This window comes from Amia ocellicauda, chromosome 4, assembly GCF_036373705.1.
Source record: "Amia ocellicauda isolate fAmiCal2 chromosome 4, fAmiCal2.hap1, whole genome shotgun sequence".
NCBI lineage: Eukaryota > Metazoa > Chordata > Actinopteri > Amiiformes > Amiidae > Amia > Amia ocellicauda.
Genome location: NC_089853.1, coordinates 43658935 through 43680434, shown reverse-complemented (window position 1 = coordinate 43680434; position 21500 = coordinate 43658935). Strand labels below are relative to the sequence as shown.

Below are 21500 nucleotides of genomic sequence, written 5' to 3'. Positions count from 1 at the left end.
ATAAACAACATAGGAAGAATTGATGTTGCTTAATTCTTACTTGCAATGTATAATGTATGTATAATATTAAAGGCGAATAGATCCTGAAAAACAACGGCCAAGAAGTTCGAAGTACATGAACGTGCTCCATGTTTTGGTGATGAATGTAGCGCTAACATACAGAGACTATTACAGTGGATGTATTTCTACACACACTTGTGATCTGTGTTTGCCTTCCCATGCCACACAGTGAATTCTTGTGCCTGTTGCAATATATTGTATGTAAACTTGCTGTGGGTAGGAGAGGCTGGTGGAACGGTGCTCCAGCACAGCAGCCCGTATTGGTTTGCCGAAATTAAGGACGACAAGGTCATCCTATCGGGAATGCAGACGGTTTCGTGCCTTGTGTGGATCTCCGATACCCGAAGAGATGGTGAAAATAAACGGTGGAATTAGCCTATAATTGAAACCGTGCTGTGTGGCTATGTCTAAGTATATAGTGAGCTCCCAGTAGGGCCCTAATTATATAATTAGGACCCAGCCTTTTTCGATCTCCATCATGAGAGGCCCCAATTATTGTCTGACATTTGGTTACGTTTAGCGTTACCACGGCGATAGAGAGCCACTGAGAACTGCACGTCTTCCAGGCCTGGCACAACTTTCCGCACGGAGTTTGAGACCGACCTCACTGTTTTTATATATTTATTTATTATTCGTTTTTTTTTTTTTTTTTTTTAATAAAATCCGCATACAAACCTTAGCCTGCTGAGAATCTGCGGGCCTATACTGCTGGTGGCGCCCGTCTTCTCTCGTGCAGCAGAGGTATGCTTGTATACAGTACTTTATAATATCAGGAACAGCTGTTGCTTTATCAGTCAGCCCTGTGGAAGCACAGATGTGATGTTAGGCTGCCGATGGCACTGTGTACTGTATCAAAATCCTGTTTAATTTAAATGCAAATAAAGTACTAGTAGTAATAAAGCTCTAGTCAGCTTTCCTTCCCTATTTCTGTCTCTCTAACTCATTCTCTGTCTCTCTCTGTGTTCTTGAGCAACTCATTCCTCACAGAACAGCTTTTCCTGGTGGTGAAAATGATGTCTTCCAGCAGAATTAAAACATTACAGTACAGTTACAGTATCTGTTCCAGTGATCCAGCCGTTGTAATGAAAAAAGAAGCAGTCTATATTTCTGAGCTAACTTCTCCAAATGTGGAATGGTGACGTGAGTGCTTTTCCATTAATTCCGTCCAGACTTTTTGGCTACTTTGTAAAGTGTTTAGAATAGGTTTGTAGTGGTTTTACTACTGTCAATATTGAATTACAAACACTCAAGGCTCCTCCCACCCCATCTCTGCACCAGTCTGTTTCTTATTAAAATATTAACAATTTAGGATAAAGGGGATTACACTGAGTGACTTTTACAGTAATGAGCTGCTTTTCTGTTTACTTGTTTGAGAAGGAAGCCCTTGTGTATTTGTTGTATGTGTTTCTCTCTGGATCTTTTAATTCCCAGAGGCCCTTACAATTTTCATATTATCCTGTTGATGTTTTTTCCTGCCTGTGCTACCTTTTAATCAACATACACACACACACACACAGACACACAAAACTAAACAAAAGAAACAGTACAGCTGGGATCACAACCCAAAAATAAGAGTGTTCATTGTGAATTTGATTTGACCCTAATGAAAACGAACTAACAGCTCTGCTTGCACTGTTTACACCTCAGTCAAGTGCTGCAGCTGCTTGCTTCATGTGTTATCACTGCTGAGCCCATTACATAATCGTAACTGAACTTGTGCAAAGCATGTGTCTGTGTAATTGTGCCCAATTGTAACTGGAAACACTGTCATTATTAAAACCCGTCTGAACAATCATATATCAGCTATAAATACTATTAGTGTTCTGATACTATAAAGAGAAGAGTTTTGTAAGGGTCATCTCCTCAACAAGTATTGATGTCTCTCACTCTGTACTATAAAACAGTAAGATTCTACATATTATTTAGGTGTTTGTATAATGAATTGACATATCTATATTAATTGAAGATTTAGAATTTTAAGGGAAATTCCACTGAAATTGAAAAACTTGACCATGCTGTTATAATTAGCGATACAGAATACACATTAGCTGGGTATGATCTAACGGTAAACTTCAGTATGACTAAAGTATGACTTTACTTTACATTCAGTATGACTAAATGACTATATGACTAATTTTAATGTATTAATTAATTTAATTTCTTAAATTAAGCTTTTCTACTCACTACACTGAATTGGGTGTGGATTTGTGTGGGCCTAGCGTGAAATTGTGGTGTTGGCTAGTGTTGTGGTTCAGGCTGTTTCTTGACCTTGAAATGAAGCGTAAGTAGGTAACCTCTTCACATAATGATACAATAAGGCACAACAATCTCAATTTAATAATAATTAAAAAAAGGTTTACATTTCTTACGTGACTGTGGCACACCAATGCACTCTAGGTAAGAAACACTACACTATATTAAATCTCGGGGCAGCCTTCAGCAGTGGACATATGTATTATATTTGTGTTTACTGACTATTGAAAATCCCGTGATCTAACTTTGATACACTATTCTCCAGCATTTAAAACTGGATTAGTATTATTTTCATTCTATCATCTTAGTCCATCTGCAATAGGCATAAACAGGAACAAGGAGCTAAGCAATCTAAAAATGAGTGACAGGTGCCGCAGCAATGGTCTACTCTGTTTAAGGGTGGGAACTGTATAATTCAGGATAATAATGAGAAGATAAATCCACTTCTGGAATGTATTAACAGAAGATTCCTTTCCCTTTTGTGACCAAATTGATTTCAGTCGTCCAGTTATTTATTTACTTGTTTATTTGAACTATTGGATCGCAGTGCTAGCGGTTTTCCCCAAACTGTGGGAACATCGTCAGGGTCCTAAGGAGGAGACTGCCCCCTCCTTTTCCATGCCGAAGCCCATTGGGTGGTCCTGACTTTGTGATTTGCTGGGGGACCACCCTAAGGACATCCACTGGGGGGATTTGTGAGGAGCAGTCAAAGAGGATGTGGTTTGGAGAGGGCTTGGCTCAATCGCCCACCTTTCACTGTATAGAGAGAGAGAGAGAGACATTTCCTGCTGCTCGAGTGCCAGCCCTAGTGAATCAGCCAAAAAACGACTACCCCCCCCCCGCCTTTCCTTAGGGATGTCTAGAGCATGACCAGAAATGACAGTAGAACTGAACTTGAGTGCTAAGGTCACTGAAATCTATGGGATGTCATCCTGGGTGTCTGAGAATAGCATTAGCAGCCAAAGACTGGGCCAAAATCCCTGCCAGTGGACCAGTCCAGTGGTGCTGCGTGCTCCCACTCAGTCTCTGATTACATATTCCTGCAAGAATAATCTGAGAAATCTTGGAATAGGAAAAGCTTTTATTATGGCTCCGAGGCAAGCTGAGTTATAGAGTTGAGAGTGCTGTATAAGTTAATGGAAATGAGGCCAACTTCATAATAGAAGTCACCAATATCCCACCTCACCTTCCACAGGAACACCGCGCATCATTGTCGCTTTTTTATGAGAAATTAATTAATTATGAATGAGCGAAGGACTGAGGGGGCGACCGTTCGTATTGACGTGAAATAATTACGCATTTTACATGCTGGGAAAGAGAGACGGGAAAGATAGAGATTCGTAAATACTTCATTATCTTTAATTTTGAAATGAAAGCTGATAAGAGTGCATGATGTCTTAATTTGTCACAGAGAATCATTTGCTGTAATTACCAGGCACCCTTTTAGTACAGTCACAGTGTAATGGCAGATCAGTTGCAGACACAACGTTAAATTGAAGACACAGTGTTAAATTTGACATGGTGCACCCTGGGTGTATCTCCCACATTGCTAACAGTCTTACTGGGAATACAAGCTCATTGTGATTGACTTCAGAAGTAACACTGGCTGGAGGGAATGAAGCCAGTGCAGAAGCCATACCGGCCTCCCCGATTTTACAAAATACAAAATAAATAAAATTACACACAAAAGAGAAATACTGCAGTCATCAGAGGTAGAAAAAAAATTATATATACATCTGAATCAATATACTCCAAACCATCTCACTGCAATTAAATGGATATTGAGTGAAGTTTCCAGCTGATAAAGAATAAAAATTGCCCCTCAGGTTGCAAAATTGACCTTCCACGGGCAATAATTTCTTCAGACTGCACCATCAGGCATTATAATGTTGCGGAGGTCACTTTTAAAAGGTTGGGTGACTGGTTTCCCACTATAAGCCTCCCCTCTAGTCAATATTGGGATAAAAGTTTATAATCCTCCATCAGATCAGACAAAACCAGGGCTATTCCCCAGACTTTGGCAACACATGTGTGTGACCTTCCAGTCTTTCAGAAAAATCAGATGTGAGCCTGTCTTTTTGATTCTGTCCGATATCGAAGTGGAAACATGTACGTGTATGTGCCTGTTTGCTCAGTAGAGCCCGTATTTTAATATGCTTAACATACACATGTAAAATGAATATTTATTAAATTACTTGGTGTATTTAAAATTACAGATATTTTACTTCATCTTTCACAGAGTGCTTCATTTGCAACTTCTTAGATCTATTATTTATGTTAAGGAAAAGTGCATATGTAGAGATTTCCCTGACAGCTTTGTATTTAAGTACACAGTAAGGAGAACCGCCTGCATTACATTATATATAGTATGCAGTTACTTTGACTACATTTAGTTCCAAATGTTTCTGCGTTGAATTATAACTATGTCAGCTTTACCAGGATCGTTTATATTAATTTGAAATGTACATTATGTATTAACGAGGAAGGGGACACTAACGGGCTATTCTCAGAACAATGAGTCCTCGTATTGATAGCCTTACCAGACGCGGCGTGTGCCAAAGCCCAGCTGTGCAAAGAGGCTCCAGTGTGCGTGCGTGTGGATGGCTGTATCCGTGAGCGTGTGATTGACTGGGTTTAAATCTCTCTCTACGTTAACACATGCAGCGTGTTTTGTCATCAGCCTGCTACTCTGCCAAAACTCATTTGGTCAAACGTGAAATTTATTACAGATGTTCTTTTCTGGTAATAAAAACAGGTTGAGCCCGGCTGCCAGAAACGCTAAACAAAGCCCCCCTCCCTCGCCGTGCTGCTGTAGACATGGCCGTAGTTTGAGACAAACTGCAGACCTGCTACCAGGCTCGGTTTCAAGGATCCGGGCACCACCTGTGTCGGTGTCTTGAGAGGCAATGGTAGACAGAAGGCAGCATTTCAATTAGTAGATCTCTGGCTGCATCAATATAAGGGGCTTTACAAGAAACACACTCTTGACATGAACTAAATCAACCTCTTTCATGTTATTCTCGTTTACAGTATGTGCTACTGCTCACATGGGGTTGAAGAGAGAAAACTGTGAGGGTCTTGGTATATCTGTAGCTCATTTGGACTCCTGTGTGTTTGCTGACAAGACTCCTTATTCTGGGAACAAAGCTCTGAGCCCGACTAAAGTCTGACCAGGAGACTGGAAATAGCTAGTCGACATTCTGTTGAGGCTGGTGTTTGACTTCCTTGGCCAAGAAACGAGAGATGTGAGCCCAAATGGGTTGGCATCATTTTGCAAATTGCAACCAGCCATCCCCATTGACTGTCACCCAATCTCTCTTATTTTCTCTTCGAGGGTGAAACAAACTGCCCTGAAAGAGGAGTTCTAGAAAGAAAGGATTAATCCCCAGATCTTCCATTTCAGTTTTAATTGATGGTTAATCTGAAATCTCAGTGAATCACACATAGAAGGGTGTTCACAAATGTTTTTTAAAGTCAGGTCATGAGAGAGAAATGCCTGTCTATATAATTTTCTGGAGTATCACCATTTGTAATGAAAGGAAGAATATGTTTTAAAAATGCTGAGTTATGTTTTGTATATCAGAAGGGAGTTCCAAACACTTTGTTTAAGTTTATTGGGAAAATATAACTCGAAAAAGGCATGTACAGTTGGAAAACAAACACAATAAATCGTGATCGCCATTTGTATCTTTCTACTGAAGATTATAAAGAGCTGCATAAAATGAAATACCATTCTTTTCAGTCAGTAAGAGAGATAAATTGTTATTATTTATTTCCTTACTATGCACAATGGTGTTGTTGGCCTGTGTCGACATGGTTCTGCTCGTTGGGTTGATGTTTTGTGGATTTGGGGGGCCGGGGAGGTGAGGGGAGGGGGGCTGTTAAATGGTTAAATGGGCACGACACCGAGCTAGCACCCTGGAACCTGACTGATTTATAAGAGCCTGTCTGCGCTGACAGGATCAGAGGAAATGATTCGACTCAATGAGCAGCTCAACAGCCTGTGATTTACTGGATATCATTTCCATTCTAGTAAAGTCAATCTTTCTGGAAGGTCACCGGCCAGCCTTTTTACATTAGCGTCTTTTAATCCCCATCACTCAGTGCTGGCCAGCGCCACGCTCTCGTTAATAATGGATAGACCTGCGCTCCCCAGGTTCTCGCTCTCCTCTTTTTTTTTTTTTTTTCTTTTTCCTTTCTCCCTGCTCCCCCATTGCCAGGGCTCTGTGGAGCAAAGGTTTCATTGGGGCTCAGAGGAGACGGACCACCGGGCCCTGATCCTGCCCAGAGCGGGGCGAATGGCGGTCTACGTTGATGATTTTCGATCATTGTTATCAGGAGACTCGCTCACCTGAAAGTTGAGGATGCACTACAGATTGCGTGTGCATCTCCTAACTACATTTACAGTGTACATTAGATCACCTGACCTAATCCTAAAAGCTGATGAACAATCTGACATTTCTCATCTTGTGCGATATCCATTTGATTTCACTGTTGCCGTGCTTTGTTGCTCAGTAGCGTTGTCTCTCAGCATGTCCAGGTCTGGGGTGTGATTCCCAACTGCTTACGTGTATTTCAGCACCGATTGCTTTCTAGTGCTGACATGGTTAATTTTTTTTATGTATGCAGATATTGCATAATAACTACTGGAGTTGTTTTGAGAGTTTTGGGTTCAAAATTACATATTTATTTATTTACTTTTTGCAGATGTCATGCTTTCATGCAGATGTCTGAGCTGGAACTGAAGCTCCAGTCTGGAAAACAAAGAAAATAGGGGAAAAAAAAAAACACTGAAGACGAGCTGAGAAGACAGGTAATCTTTTAATCTCCCGGGCATCTCATCTCTCTTCCTATTCTCTGCTAACACATTTCATATTCTAATCATCTCCCGTTTCCCCCTTAAGTTAATGGTTTTCCATTGCAGATGAAATCCCATCAAACTCAAGAAAATTCTGGTAAGTTTATTGAATTTTGACATTTCCTAGAATTTGAAGGCACAATTCTTTCCTCCTCCTTCTCTTTTTAATTTTTTCCTTTTTTTCATTCTTCCCCGAAGGTTACCGCTAAACGTGCATCATTCAGCGAAAAACAAAAGGCACCAAAATTGATTCCGTTATCAGGAGCTGTACAACCAGAGCCTTTGATCACGAATGAAAAGCTGCTGTAATGTCAGAAATGTGCAAAAGCAGCTTTTTTTGAGTTTTACAACAATTACAACATAGTGGGGTCAAAACCAAAGTTTTTTGTTTCCCCCCTCCTTTGTCTTGGGGTTAGACACTTCAATAATAACAAGGATGAATCTCCTCCTTCATCTAATTCTTGTTCTTTGACAAATTATTGTAGCTTATTTCCTGTACTTAATGTTCATTGTTCATGCGAACAGTCAAACTCTCCCCCCACTAAGATAATTTGACTGTTTTGTGGGACCATTTTAGTATTCTGTAATCTCGTTATTAAATGGACTGTAGACTGTTATGGAAGGTCCACTGAACAAATACAGCAAAAACAAACTGAGCCCACTTGGAAAAAGTGAAATGACGCAGGCTGAGTTAATGTAACACCTCAGTTAAGCAACAGCTGCTCCTGTTTGCACTGATTGCCTTTAATGTTGAGAAGTTAAGAAAGCTGACACATGTCGGGCCCAACACAGGACACCTCCTATGGAGAATTAGTACTCTAACTAATCCGTTCAAATTAAATGAGCTATCCCTTAATTAACCTGCTAAATAACACCAATTAACATTGTTTAGTCCCTCCCTGACAGCTCTGTGAAGCTGCCCCCGCCCCTACACACACACACGTCAAAAACAATGAATTACTGTGCTATTAAAATAAACATTTGTACTATTAAGGTTTTGAGGATATTAATGTGTATTTATTTTAGGTGAGTGATGTCACTCACCATCCCCCCCCAACAACAACAGAATCAAAACAAACACCTCTCTTTTGTATGTGCCGGTGAAACCAATGTTTCAGCTATGTCTTGAACTGGGGGGGGAGGGGGTGGGTGCTCTTCTTGACCATTCAAATGAATACTCTCATTTCTGATGCACAATATGTCTGTTTTAGCAGACCTAGCCTAAAATTCATCATAAGCTGCTAAACGCTAAAGAAATCAAAGCTGCTGTAGTTTCCTTCACACGATGTTCATTCCTCAGGGGACTATAGTGCAGAGATTTCTTGTTTCTTGTTTTTTAATTAATTAATTAACTTTAGGTTTGTGTATTCAAACTCCCCAAAAGCTTGTTGTACCGCTTTAAAGTGCAGTGGGCTGGGGGACATCTTTCCATGCACACCCATTCTGCACAAACTCCTGTGTTCTCACCCACCTGCACACAACTGGACTTGATCAAAGCGGAAACGGAGAAAGTGTCGATGGGGGTGTATGGCAAAGAGCAACAGAATTAGGATCACAACATATCTCCCTTAAAGACAAGTCCATTGATGATCATCTGCAGTCTGAGAGCTGAGCAATTCTTACAGCAGTCTGCGAGGCTGTGACTGGGGCTGCTTTAGATTAAGTGCTTGCTGTAATTGGCTGCATAGTACTTAAGGCAAACAGCTTTTAATAAGCAATAGAGGCTGGAGTGAAACTGACAATAACGGCCGCCCTACATCAATTATTGGATACATATCCATCACGGGCTGACTTATATGTGACCCCCGGCACCTGGCAGCTGAAATATTGACCGGTCACCGCTTTGTAGCACAAGTGACATGCTCCATTTTCAATCGCATTTATTAGGGGCTGTTAAAATGACTGAAGGTGCTAGGGGACTTCATTCTCTGCACAGTTTTATTAATTAAAATAAAAAAATCTAAATAAAGACGGGTTAGATTTAAATAATTCTTAGGTGTGTGTTTTTGTTTTTTTCTTCTAAATATGGATCAGTATTATTGCATATCTGTTCCTGCAACCTCCTGTATCGAGGTAAATCGTGGTTTGGAAAATATGCTTCATGAATGTAGACTGTTTTAAACACAATTGTCCACTCAATGCAGTTCATACATAAATTAACAGCAGGATGCAATTGCAAATGATTGAGATTTGCACAATGAAAAATATGAATTTACTAGTAAGGTTTTGCAGTTCTCTCACATTAAGCTGTTTGAAATGTCTTAGATATGTGTCAGCAGTGTTATCTGATCGGAATATGAGATTTGTCCAATCAGCTTCTCCGGTTGACGTGCGTTTGCCGATCCATAATTCTGTCTACTTTGTGAAGAGGGCCAGTGTCCAACTACACACACACAAAGTCCTGTGTTTTCACATTGCTGGTCATATGTCCTTCTCCCTGTCTATTTTAATTGAACTGCATGTGTGGCATTTTAAATTTGTCAATGAAATTAGGCAATCAATAATTTATTATGACAATTTTCCACGATAGTTAGTCGCAATGGTTTGATTTGGTATGCACAATAAATCAAAACTACAGATGCAACGGGGGTGTTCTAATAAATTTGCATGCCACTGAACTATATGTATACTGTGCGTGCATACAAATGATGAGCTATACGAGGAAGAGAAAACATTTTCTTTTTCTTTTTTCCATTTATTTATGATGCTGGTTCTGCATCCTGAGTCACACATGACTTCAGTGAGAGGTAGAGGGGGGGAACAGTAGTGATTTCTCAGCCAAATCCCCCATCAAAATATTAAAAAGAAGAAGGAAAAAAAAAAAGGAGTGGAAAGAAAAGGCAATCCGGCCGCCTCTCTGATCCTCCTCCTTGAATTATGCAAGCCTTAATTGGCTTCCCTGCCGCTTAAAGCAAACAGTTTAAATAAGTAAAAGGCACTTGGATGAGAGAGCCAGCGTGCAATTATTGGAACTGCATCCATCAGGCCGGCAGAGTGATGGCCAGCCCACAGGTACCATATACATTATCTAATGACCACTCGCTTAATTATACGCAGGCTGACATGTTTATAAGGGTGAACTTTGCAGTACTATTAGCAGCCAGACAGCTGAACTATAGTGCTACCCTCAGGGCGGACTTGCCCCTTCAGCTCTGGTCCTCCGTAGACCTATTATATGCTAATGATGGTGATTTTTAACTAGGTTACAAGGAGTTAATTTAGTGGGCTATTACGGAGGTCTATATTTCACCCCTGCAAGTCCTCGTGGAATTTGAAGTTCTGGAGCAGGCCCCTGGAAAGTGTCTTTTTTTTTTTTTTTGAGATCTGGAAAGGCATAGTAGATCCACAACGACTTTTTAAAAGTTTCTCTTCCATTTTAGGCTCAGTTTGAATTGATAGATAATCAATCCTAACGTTGGCATTGTTTTGAGAATTGTGGTTTTTGGATGCAATGACAGAGCAGAGTTTGTAAATGGTACAAAGGTAGATAGCGGGTACATTTCGGGAGACCTGCGCCATTCTCTCGCATTTCCGCAGTCCCTGCCCTTCTCTTTAAACATATTGATACAGATATTGAGTGGCAGGGCGGTGTAACTCACAGCACTGCACTTCAACTGCAGCCATGTGTCGGTCTGCGTCTGGCTCTCTGTACCCTCGATCTGAAATCAGAAGCACTTGAAGAGATTTATCCCTGACATTTATGAGTGCGTGAGAATAAGTGGGAGATTGGCAGGGAAAGGACTGAGTGATATAGGCAGACTATCAATGTGACAGAAGTCAACTACTCCCGTTGCGCCATACCAAAGGGCAGGCTTAATAGCTGTCACTTGATTTATGCCATTTTACGTATAACTTTTATTTAAGAGCCCTCTGTGGAAACCTTTTCTTTTTTCAAAATTTATGAACATATTAAGGGATTAATTTTGTATTATTCGATGGTTAGTTATGTTTTATGGCCTCATTTTCTGATCTTGGGAAATCTTTCGCCGGTTAAATTTAACGGATCACTCCGCTTTTTCCCCCATTGTCCTGTCAGCATTTTCTTTTTCCTTAACCATAGATTACTATAGGTTACCAATGAATTAAAGCACACTGCTCTTAAGAAGGCCTCTCTGTGTTTTAGTTAGCTTTCAAAAGGCATCCTGACAACCTTATCTCTCTGTAGGACTTTATAAAGGATAAACCTCTTAAAATATTAAACAGCCATGGCGCGGACCTAAGCCTATTCCTGGAACAGGTGGCTTTACTTCTTGGTTATAGATTTGTAATAATACAGCTCTTCACAAACAATAAACTTGTTTGCTCGTAATGGCTGTTGATGTACTCATTCATTTTAAATGCGATAACCGAAATACATTGTTCCTTTATTACATCTTGAATGTAATGGTTTATTGCGCCAGGTTCTTCATGCCAACCTTGTTTTGATGGTATTCCGACGACATCTTAAATTTCCAAAGTGTAATTTTGCGAACAGACGTGAGATATAACATAAATCGCGATAAAGATCAACGTTGCATCCATTGGGTATATTATTACATTCCACAGAGGCATTGTTGTGTAAAGGAACTGATGTAAATTCATTGACAGTTACAGGACAAAAACTGGTTGAAACTGCATTTCAAATCCCTTTCCTCGTGTGATATTTGGACAGAGATTGTTTGATGGTGCATTACTTTGAACTCCTGTGCTAGAGATCTTTTGTGTTTTTTGTTTTTTGTAATGAATTAATTAGTTGCAGTATTGGCAAGGGATAAATATAAATTTCTGCTCAGCCCTTCCTGAAAGATACCTTGATGAAGCATGAGATACAATGCTATTAGATGGCAAGAGGGGAATTTATGATAACACTTAAAGAAAGCGATCAATAAGTGATAATGTCTTCAGAGTTAAAGTGGTAACCGGTTTAATTTGTAAAGCGACAATACTTCAAACAAAGAGGCAGAGAGAATATTGTCAAACACTTTTTTAATATGAAAAAGTGTGACTAGTTAAGGTAAGACATTACCCCTAAAAATCTAGTATTTCTACACCAGAAATGTTTTTAAATAAGATATGCATGTTTTTATACAATGCTAGAATAAAAACATATTGTGGTTGTTAGAAGTTTACAGAAAATCCTCTGCCAGTTTGCAAATATATACATTTTTCTTAAAGTCTTACTTCAATCTGACAACGCGCACACAAACAACCTGACTGTCTCCCTGCCTTACGAACTATAAAGCTTTTTTATTTAGATATGGACAGCCGCACATCCAAACGTATGTCTTTCAGCTTGACTTGTAATCAAAACACTTTCTATTTGCATGGTATCGGTTACCCCCAGTGTAACTGCAGCTCACTGCCTTGTTCAAATGTGGATTAAAACACATAGAATTTTTTTTTTAAAAGAGAGAAACCTCTATTTTCCACTGCTATGCTCTTTCTGCCCTCTAGACAAATAAGCTCTTTAGACGTGCCTAATCAAACAAAAGGATGGAAATAGAAAGAAAACGGGAAACATCTGGGGGGGATTCAAAACTGAAATAATCTTTCCTCAGTGATACACAAAGTGGAGAGTGGACACACTGCAATGGCAGTCCTGGCCCTCATGTGAACTCTGACTCAAAGCTATTCAGGGGTCATTTGTCTGTGTAGCACGGAGGGGATACTTTAACCTGTCTTGAGATTTCTGACCTGTCCGTGCACCCCCCTCCTTCCCCTGCTCAACCCCTGCCACCGGTGCCCCCTCCCCCCTTCAATTCACCTTGTCTATAATCCCCCACCCAATCAATAGTAACTGTTCTCTCAATAATTCATAACGTTAACATGCGCTCAATGGCCCTGTAGATGGATGGGGAAGACATAGGAGGCCCATCATTCCTGTATTGATCTTTCCGTGGGAGTCGATAACCGGGGATCTGATGGAGTTATGGCCTCACTTCTTGCAGCCAGGACAGAAACGGCAGGGTCCAACCACTGGGGGGTTGTGCAAGGCGGGCTCTCCTCTCCTCTCCTCTCCACTTCCTCGAAGGTGCTGGGGGATGGTTTCTACCTGGATCCCGAAGCTAAACAGGGTACAGTCTACTCAAACCGACGACTGCAAATTATTTGGTGATTGAAACCTCTCCGATCTTCCGTCCTCTGTTTACGCTTTGCCTTAATGAGCGGGGGAAATTTGACACGGACACAAGGTTTTGGTGCAGATGCTCTGTTTAGATGGTGTGTCAATAGCTGTACATAAAGAGATAGTCTTGAAGTGAGGTTCTCCAAACAAGGTCACCAGGTGTGGCTACAACCAGGCCTGCCATTTTATTTTCATGTCTCTCATCCCTACAAACCATAAAAGTCCAGTGCAATCACTTCCAAAGCTGGCCAGTTCCATTTGGTGTGTCCAGGGGGATGTCCTTGAGGCTGCTGTCTGAGCGCTTGTTACTTACTCCCAGTGGTGAAGAGATGGAAGTGCCTGAAGATAGTGATCCGCCAGTAGCTGCGAATGACATCACATGGACCGTGACAGACAGACAGACAGACAGACTTTGGACATCCTGCACCAATGCAAACTGCCATCTTGAATTTGACTTCCTAGGATGTGTACAATAAAGAGCCAAACTGACAGACACCGTTGCAGCAACATGTGAGAATTAATTCCAAGTTTCTGGCTCTTGCTCCTGTTGCATGTTGTATAAAGATTCAGAACGATTACCCTAATTATTATATTTACTCTGGTATTACAGGGCCTGAATGGTAGGTGAATAAATCTCCTTCACCTGTGTACCTACTCTGTTCTTTCAGGCTTTCGAGTTGTGTACAAACTAGGAGTCTATTTAGCATAGATATGCTGTTGGAGATTCAGGCATCAACTGCTGTATTGTGCACTTTGCGTAGAAACTCTGCGAGGAGGGAAGTGAATGCAGCCGATAAGGGAGAGAGAGAAAGCGAGATACAAGGAGATAAGGAAGAGCGCATTTAATTATCCCGGCTGAGAGCAGTGAACCTTAAAGCTGTCGTAGCTCTGTTATTAAAATGAATGTAATTACAGGGATGTTGAGATAGAAAAACATCTTTAGGTTTTCCGCAGCTTTGGATAGGTGGCAGTATTATTCCTCCTTCTTCTCTGTCTTAATTTCCATTCTCATCTTTTATCTTCATAAAAAAATAGGAACAATAATAAAAACAATGACGCTTGTTGTAGGTATAGTACTTCAAGGGGGAAAAAAAAAAGATTTTCATTCCCTGAGCATCGATATGAACAGTGCACAGTCACATTTGTTGAACAACACACATTGTTTCTGAAACTATTTACACTGCCTTCTCTTTCTCTGCTCCCAGACGCTGTCATTTATATTACTGCTTGCCTCACTCTTTTATGACAAACAGCGATACAGCGCTGATTCGGGCCGTTATTGCACAGGAGTCGGCTTGCTCAAAAAAAAACATGAATTTGTGATTAACCTTATTAGAGTTCAATAATAAATGTAGTATGTGTATGATTACCTTTAAATGTGGCCGTTGCTGTGACTGTTACCACCAGAGCCCTTGCCTTGAAAGCCCGGGACATGCCCACGGAGAGGAGCTGCTGTTTAAACAGTGCGGTGTGCCGGGGGACGCCGCTCTCGCACGCGGCAGGGTTTGATGGCAGCGCTGTGCCTGTTTGCGCGGAGAGCGTCCCAGGTTAGACTGAGAGAGGGGTCCCTCGGGAGCAGGCTGAACTCATTTCCAATCGTTTCCACTTAAAGAGTGTGAGGCAGGGGGGTGCCGCTGGTTACAGGCCTGCGTATAACCAGCCCGTGTCTCATTAGCATGTCAATTGCCTGCATCTGCTTTGCACATGAAAGGGCCTGGATGTGTAGGAGGACAAGAGGAAAAAGAAAATTGGGGGGGAAGGTTGGAGAAGGGGGGGGCTTTTATCTAATCCTTGTCGGGATACGCAGTGCAGTTATTAAAAATACTTACCCCTCCCTCATCCGTGAGACACGGGTCGCATCCCATATCAACTCACGCTGAGAACATGCGCTCACAGTATGCCTTCACAGAGGTGCATTGGGCTACAGTGGAAAAGTACAACACGGCTTTTGAAAAGTCAGAAGTTTCTCTCGTCAGAAGTTCCTGTAGGCCATGAGAGGCAGGCTTTGTGGGAGTGTTGATTTACACCAGATTATAGGGGAATGTACGTACAATAGGAGATGCTGCTTGGAGAAGATTTTTCAATAAGTGCGTGATTCACTCCCTTTTGAATCCGTGGGACTCCTCTGGGGATTGTGGGGGAAAGGCAGGGGAAGCTGAAGTTCTGGGTCTGTGCCCTACACAGGCCTCGACCAAGCAGCCACAATGAGATGCTGAATGGAAGGTCTTTAAGGTAATGCATTTCCTGTGAGATGCTCTTCTCTCAATGGTTTGCCCTGAGATGTGGCTTCTAGCTCCAAGGTGATGTTTGAATTATGTAACCAAGCAATTTGTATAGTGTTAATTACGAAGCCTGACAAAGTGTCTTAGCTCTACATACACTCACCTAAAGGATTATTAGGAACACCATACTAATACTGTGTTTGACCCCCTTTCGCCTTCAGAACTGCCTTAATTCTACGTGGCATTGATTCAACAAGGTGCTGAAAGCATTCTTTAGAAATGTTGGCCATATTGATAGGATAGCATCTTGCAGTTGATGGAGATTTGTGGGATGCACATCCAGGGCACGAAGCTCCCGTTCCACCACATCCCAAAGATGCTCTATTGGGTTGAGATCTGGTGACTGTGGGGGCCAGTTTAGTACAGTGAACTCATTGTCATGTTCAAGAAACCAGTTTGAAATGATTCGACCTTTGTGACATGGTGCATTATCCTGCTGGAAGTAGCCATCAGAGGATGGGTACATGGTGGTCATAAAGGGATGGACATGGTCAGAAACAATGGTCAGGTAGGCCGTGGCATTTAAACGATGCCCAATTGGCACTAAGGGGCCTAAAGTGTGCCAAGAAAACATCCCCCACACCATTACACCACCACCACCAGCCTGCACAGTGGTAACAAGGCATGATGGATCCATGTTCTCATTCTGTTTACGCCAAATTCTGACTCTACCATCTGAATGTCTCAACAGAAATCGAGACTCATCAGACCAGGCAACATTTTTCCAGTCTTCAACTGTCCAATTTTGATGAGCTTGTGCAAATTGTAGCCTCTTTTTCCTATTTGTAGTGGAGATGAGTGGTACCCGGTGGGGTCTTCTGCTGTTGTAGCCCATCCGCCTCAAGGTTGTACGTGTTGTGGCTTCACAAATGCTTTGCTGCATACCTCGGTTGTAACGAGTGGTTATTTCAGTCAAAGTTGCTCTTCTATCAGCTTGAATCAGTCGGCCCATTCTCCTCTGACCTCTAGCATCAACAAGGCATTTTTGCCCACAGGACTGCCGCATACTGGATGTTTTTCCCTTTTCACACCATTCTTTGTAAACCCTAGAAATGGTTGTGCTTGAAAATCCCAGTAACTGAGCAGATTGTGAAATACTCAGACCGGCCCGTCTGGCACCAACAACCATGCCACGCTCAAAATTGCTTAAATCACCTTTCTTTCCCATTCAGACATTCAGTTTGGAGTTCAGGAGATTGTCTTGACCAGGACCACACCCCTAAATGCATTGAAGCAACTGCCATGTGATTGGTTGGTTAGATAATTACATTAATGAGAAATTGAACAGGTGTTCCTAATAATCCTTTAGGTGAGTGTACATTACAATACCAAAACTTAAATTAAAATCCTTCCTTTGCCAGTCATGCATGGATGCAGAGAAGGTGAACTTGGCTGTTTTGAAGGGCTTCATCTCTGCTGGTACCAATGGCAATATTTTGGACAACAGTGTTGTGCCAGAATTGAAGGAATGTTATTGTGAGCCCTCAAACATCTACCAACAGCACAATGCCATGTCACAAAAGTGTTACGCAGTGCCTCAAGGAAAAGAGCATCCCAGTCATAAGCCTATTGAACACCTCTGGGAGGAACTGGAATGCATATTAGGAAGGCACTTTATGGACTAATTGCTCTCACTCAATTAGAAGCTGTACTGTGGGATGAATGGTGCAGGATTACTTCAGCCATCCTTTAAAAGCTTTGCAGTATTCGTTGGGGACAGCTGTCTCTTCATATGTGTTTGTTGTCTCAACATGTTGGGTAATATAGTTTATCATGGATGGTGTAATCATTTGATCTCTATCATGGGACATTTTCAATGATTGGGTCAAAAGACAACTGCAAATCATGTGTTTACTTCTCAGTGTTCAGAAGTTTAGTTCCTTTTGGGAAGAGTTTTCACAGCAATGGAGCATGTGCTTGGCTGTGTACAGTCTGTAACTCCCCTTCAATGCACACAGCACAAATTCAGCTGCAGCAGATTGAAAATTTGCATTAGGATCGAATTAAAAAGGGTGGAGAATGTGGAAGAAAGTAGGAAGAAAAAGCATTGGAGTGCCTTGAAAAGTGATCATGATATCTACTGGTCTGATAACAAATGATCGGGTAGCAAGCAGTTTCATGTCATGGTCGGACACAGGGACGGTGTTCTGGAAGCATCAACACCAAGCTTCAGAGAAAGATGGATGCAGGACCAAACGTTGTGGATGTTCTAGCCTTAGGGGTCTGTTAAAACAACACGATGTCTCTGACACGTTTGGTAATGCATGCTGTATGGCTAGCGATCTTGAATCAAGCTTCCAAAACAACAACACACACACACGCACAGCCAGTGTCTGTCTGCTTGCTTCACCCTTTCAGGAGAGAGAGATATAGGAGAAACAGCTCCATCAAATACGGCCGCTACTGATTGATCGTTTCCTTGAGCAGCACAGCAGCACACTAAAGAGAGAGAGGGAGAGAGAGAGACGAGTGCTGCCTCCTCTGAAGCAGGGAGGGTATGTAAAGAGTTGCGGGTGTAATTGACAGGTTGTACGGAGCAGGCCAGAATGAAGACACCACCACTTTGCATCAAAGGCACTCCCAAATACATCTCTCTCCCTCTCCCTCTCTCTCTCTCTCTCTCTCTCTCTCTGTGCTTTGGCTGCCGGCTCTTCTTTCTTCCTAACGGAGCTGTTTTTTTGTTCCGAAGGAAAAAGCCAGGGCTGCTTCATTTGCACACAAACTGTTTTATGTGTCCTGCCTTGATGTTCTCTCTTTTTCATGTTTGAAGGTCTTCCTTTCTCTCTCTTTCGCATCTCTCCCCCCCCCTCTCTCTCACTCTTCTCCTAGAACAATCTGCCTTCAATGCCCAGCTTTTATAGCAAATGTGACTGTGGGAGCAAAAGACGTTTTACAAGTTGGGAGGTTTCAGAATTTTTGTATATATATAATATATATATATATATATATATATATATATATATATATATATATATGTTTGTGTGTGTGTTTGAATGCATGTGTGTGTGTGTGTGTGTGTTCTTCTACAGACACCATGCTGTTCTGGTGGTGAGATATAGCACAGGCTGTAGCCCACTGGAGCAAAGAGGACACTGCAGTGAAAACATAAGTTGCGACAGCGCGCTCGACCTTGTGACAGCACGGACTGCCCTGGCCATTTCAGTCCTGAATGATGTGTAAATATGAATATGCTGATTTTACATTCGTGGGGGAGTAACTACAGTAACAAACTCCAAAACAATTCTCCCTGTCGAGATCCACAGCGCTCCCGTCTTTAAGATCCCAGGGTACGAGTGAGTCAACTAATTGAGAAATTGATGAGCATCACGGAGTTTGGAGACGGCCCTGTAGATTGTAATGCGAGCAGACAGCTTCGGGCCTGCGATTGAAGTGGGCATACTTATGTTGTTTGAAACGCTTCCAACAATACAGTCAGTGATACAGCACAGATTCCTCAGGACAGGTGAATTATCAGTAGACTTGTAGTGTTAGTGTTCAGATGCATGGAGAAGGTTTGCTCGACGATCTGTGTCATTGAGATTTGCCGGAGGATTGCGGTCGGCGGGAACTGCTAGGTGGAATAATCTGAATTGAGCCAAATTGTGTGGTCGCTGTGGTTGAATACATTAGGATATATGTGTATATGTTTTATTTCTATCTGTGTGTGTGTGTGTGTGTGTGTGGGTGTGTGTGTGTATGTTTATGTGTTGGCACTTAAATTGAAAAGTATAAGTGTATCAAGCCTTCTCTGACCCAGTCTTGAACTTGCGTGAATGGGGACTGGAGACCCTGGACAGAGGAATGTTCTGTCACCAACATCCGAAAATGCAATAATAACCCTGGCTTGAAAAAGGGATGTGGGCTAAAGAAAAGAAAATTGTTTGTTTAGTGGAAAGGGGAGGGGGGGGTAGAGAGAGGCAGGGAGGGAAGGAGGGAGCTTGGGGGCGGGGGGGGCAGGGCTGCAGCAAGGTCACCCTGGTGTCTGCCAAGGAGAGGGTTTTGAAAACCGGGTGGGGGTGGTGCAAAAGTTCAGGCTTATGTAGTTAATAACGAGCTGGGGTTAGGCTTATGGCTTGTTGTTTCATTTTAATTAGAAACACATTGAGCCCTGGAGAGGTATTGATGAACTTTGTGAAATACAGGATGGGCTTTTGTGATTTGTAAAAAAGAAAATCTGCTGTGTTTTGAAGCCATGTGTAAGGGCGCTAAACAGAACGTAAAGCCAAGTTTCCATGATCTGTTGATTCAGCGCAGCGAGAGGTCTAATGAAATACAGCAAGAGCATGTGCTCGGGACGGGCCAGCAGTCACAAGAGGTTACTGTGTGTTGTCATGCGACTACAAAGGTGTACAAAAAGGAAAGAAAGAGTATATTACGTATATGGAGGGAGCATTCAATAAAACATAGTGCAACTGTTTTGTTAAAGCACACAATAATGTTCATCTAAGGTTACTGACAACAACATCCCTTCCAGTTGATACATTATTATGATTGTAGATCTTTTTGGTTGTTGTCATTAACAGAACATTCATTTTTAGTGCCGGTAATTGTGTCATTCCTGGGGTTTGCTGGACATTCTTGGCAAGGTGTATGGTTTTAACCACATAAAGTGTAACCTAAGCTTCACTTTAAAATATCTGGTGGGGGGTAGGGGGATAAAAATACTATATAATATATATAGTATTTTTATTTGCATTTGTATATATATATATATATATACAAATGCAAATCTCTGAAATCTGTAGATAAATGTTTCTTTTTTTCCCAGTTTGCATTGTCCTCAAATAATCCAGTTTAGCTCGTCTCTGCTTCAAACGTGTGTGCAATAATTAGTTCCAGATAACGTTTCTGTATTCGACGTAACAAACACCCTCTCTGCTTTTGGCGGCCGCCGTGTGTAACTGTGTCTGTTTGCTGCAGCTCTAAGGTGCGGGGGGTTAACATGAGAGGTGGTTGCTTGTGAGTTTATCATGCGCAGCGGTGCCCCTTGGTTCCCTGTGTTCATTTTCTCCGTCTCCGTCTCGGTTCCAGGCGAACTCATCTGAGCGCCTGTGACCACATCAAGCGCAGGCAGGGGAAATGAAAAGAGGCCTTGAGTCAGCCCACAGCCTGCTGCAGCTCTACCTTGGGCTCCCAGCGCTGGCTCCTCATACCTTCGCCGTGAGTCAGCCACGAGATCATGAGACACGGCTCTGTAAACACACGCACTCCTTTCGTATATCCAGACCTAGACAGACTGTTTGTTTTCCATCCTATATAGGTGTGTGTACATGGTCCAGTGCAAGTCTGGGGGAACAATGGTGTACAAATAAAGGTTCTTGTTGTTATTTACTTCTGCACTTTAAAGTGTATCCCAAAATGGTTAAAAATATCAAAACGATAAACGCAAGAAAACAAACAAAGAAAAATAGTCGCCCACGTGGGCCTACATGTCTTTTCAAGTCAAGATCTGACACTGAAAGTACAGCAAATTCTTCGTAAATGTGTTTGCTCTAATGTGGCCTTGAAAACGGTCCCACCTTTTAAAACCCTTTTAATTCGGGCCCCTAATTTTGTGTTCTTAAAAAGTACTTATCAGTTATAATCTGTTTACTAGGAAACAGTACTTAAATCACACACACCGTACCATTTTCCACATAGTAAAGGTAGGTAGGAACACGAATTGTTCTAAATATGTATAAGAACAAGGTAATTGGGTGTAATTAAAGTACTAAAACACCAAATTGTAAATAGTTTAATTAGAGGTAATTTTTGGCCGTGTGCTGAGACAAGTCTTCCACAGCTTGCAGAATTGAGAGAAAAACATTGAGAGGGAAGAAAAAAAAAGACTGTAAACATGGAACCAGACACCAAGAGAGCAAATTGGTGGTATCTCAAGTTTCAATACAGTTATGTTTTCAATCATATTAAATATGACTTGCAGTTCTTTTACATTCCCAGTCAT

At 41.7% G+C, this 21500-nt stretch overlaps 1 long non-coding RNA gene across 1 annotated transcript in view; it reads left to right on the top strand.

Annotated features, from left to right (window-relative positions):
* Window positions 1-21500, top strand: part of LOC136748560 (uncharacterized) — a 137666-nt gene that overhangs the window by 10304 nt on the left and 105862 nt on the right. Inside the window, exon 2 of the long non-coding RNA XR_010816596.1 lies at window positions 7021-7126. This is a non-coding gene — a long non-coding RNA (uncharacterized LOC136748560). The remainder of the gene's footprint in view (window positions 1-7020; window positions 7127-21500) is intronic.